This window comes from Apaloderma vittatum, unplaced genomic scaffold, assembly GCF_000703405.1.
Source record: "Apaloderma vittatum isolate BGI_N311 unplaced genomic scaffold, ASM70340v1 scaffold36436, whole genome shotgun sequence".
Classification (NCBI taxonomy): domain Eukaryota; kingdom Metazoa; phylum Chordata; class Aves; order Trogoniformes; family Trogonidae; genus Apaloderma; species Apaloderma vittatum.
The window spans coordinates 31441-33848 of NW_009722971.1; positions in this window are offsets into that span (position 1 = coordinate 31441).

Consider the following 2408-nt stretch of genomic DNA (forward strand, 5'->3'; position numbering starts at 1 on the left):
CAGAGCCAACATGGGTGAGAAACGCCCCCTCCCCGTCTGAGCCTGTCTCTCAGGGCCAGCCCCAGGAGGAAGGAAATTCACTCTCATCCAAGAGTTCCTCCTTCCTGCGGGTGCGCGGCTCGGAGCTCACACCCACGGGCATCCAGAAAAGGTGGAAGGGTTTCAACCCAAGTGTTGAAGGGCCGCAAAAGCTCTGCCTGGGCAGTTGTTTAATTGCTGTGAACATGCCCGCAACCCACACAGCATCTGACGGGCACTGGAAGAACGAGGGACAGAAGCGTCTCACATTTTTAATTGTTTTAATGAAGATGTGAAGCATCTCGCCATAGAGCAACCCTCAGCCCATGCCTCTTGGTCACCACCGTCTGCCATCTCAAGGCAACACCAGCTCATTTCCTCAGGCCTTGTTGTTCTTGTAGGACTGGAGGCAAACCCCCCTGGGTTTTCCAACGCCAACTGGCTTCTCAGCATGAAATAAACTTCTCTCCAAACCGAACAACCAGAGTAAACTGTGAATGAAATGTTCTGGCCCCAGAAGGGATTTGTCAGAGGCTGGGCGGCGCTCGCCAGCCGACGGCTTCCACCTGGTCAAGCTCCTTACAACCCAGGCAGCAAATACCACTTATGAAAATGGGGTTTGTGAGGTTAGACTTCGTCGCAGATGATTGTAATTGGAAATTTAGCTGCAAGTCCCTACGATATGTGGACAATTAAGATGTGGGGCCTGCAAGCTCGGTGTAAAACTCGCTTTCCGTGTTGCTTGGACAGATTTGGCAACTGAATCAGAACTGCGGCAACTGAGCAAAAAATAAACCAACCCAATAGCAGATGGGCGCTTTTCATTAACCGGCTTTTTCCACTTACGTGCATTCTGCTTTTACCGGCTGTTATGGGCTAAAAAAAGGGCTACACTACCATAAATGTTAATAAATCCAGTGTAAGTACAGGGCTTTTTTAGCCCTGTCCTTTTGGTACAGTTCTTTAGGGTTCATATTCTTCAAGCTCTTTTCTGCAGCCACAAATACCAGCTGGGTTTTGTGGTGGTTTTTTTTTTCTTTTCTTTCCCTTATGTGAAGAAATACTTCTGTAATCCCTGAAGTTCTTAATTTTTACATAAAAAAGCCTCACGCTGATATTGAACAACTGTGATAAAACTGGCAGAGCCACTAAAAACAAGTGCTCCACACACTTTATCGTTCTTTTTGCCATGTTTTGAATACACGAAACATTATGAAATGATTCAGCCTCATCATTATACACATTTTAAATGTATAGGTAGGGATGTTTACGGAGAGAGAAAGCACTTTGAAACATTTATTCACGAGGAAAAAGCCAAAAGCCTCCGTTAGAGCTGCCCCAGGGAATCGCAGAGCTCACCAGCGCAGGCGGCGACGGGAGCGTACGCCGGAGTCTGACAAATGGATTTGCTTTCCCTTCCCCCAGAGCTGAGGTACGTGGCACTGAATTTATTCCAAACCATAACACAGAGGTCAAACCCCTTTGTAAAAGGGAGATCCTTTTACGAGGACTTACTTCTCAAAACTGCTTCACCTCTGCGGCTGCGCCCCGGCTGAGTGAAACGGTACGGACTGAGGCAGAGAACACGAGGAGCTCCGATTGCAAATAAAAAAAAAATCTTTATTGCATCTTAGAAGCGAGTCTTTAAAAAATAAAATAAAAAAAAAGGAGAAGGAAAGAAAAAGATTTTCCATGCACTGAATCCATCCAAGTACCTACGTCCTTGGGACTGTCACCAACAAACGATGAGGGTTATAAGACATCGACTCTACGCAAGCTGCAGTTCATGGTCCATACACGTGTAAACCACGGTTACTTCTTCTACCGGAATTACTCCATGAGACCCCTTCAACCACGGCAACAACCTCTGCGTCACGTCTCCTCCGTTCCTTCCCTGGTCTCCACTTCCCAAAGGGCAGGCAAAGCGAAACTGAGAGCAATGAGACGAAACGGGGCTGGAGGATACGATAGAAAAATAGATTGTTCGCTGGTTTTTATTTTTCGTTTCTGCTGAGCACGATATTTACAGGTAGGCAGGTCCCAAGAGAGCATCTGCTTCAATGACAATTCGCTAAGTCTCGGTGTAAAGGGTTCCCTTTCTGGCTTTAAGGCACTTTATTTTGTGTATTTTCTCTTACCTTGCTAGGTGTTAATTCTTAGGGATCACACTTGCCTTGTATTTGGCCGCCCCATCCCCGGTTCCTCTTCGAACACAAAAAAGAAAATTCCGAAGTTTACTGAAGTCCTTCCAAGAATGTTAAAGAAATTTGGGGGGGAAAAAAACCAAAAAAAGATCCATGAAAAAATATTTTAGAAAGTAATCTTTGGAGATCATTTACTGCGAGGATGATGTACACTACCTTATCAGTGAGAAGATGCAATACATTCCT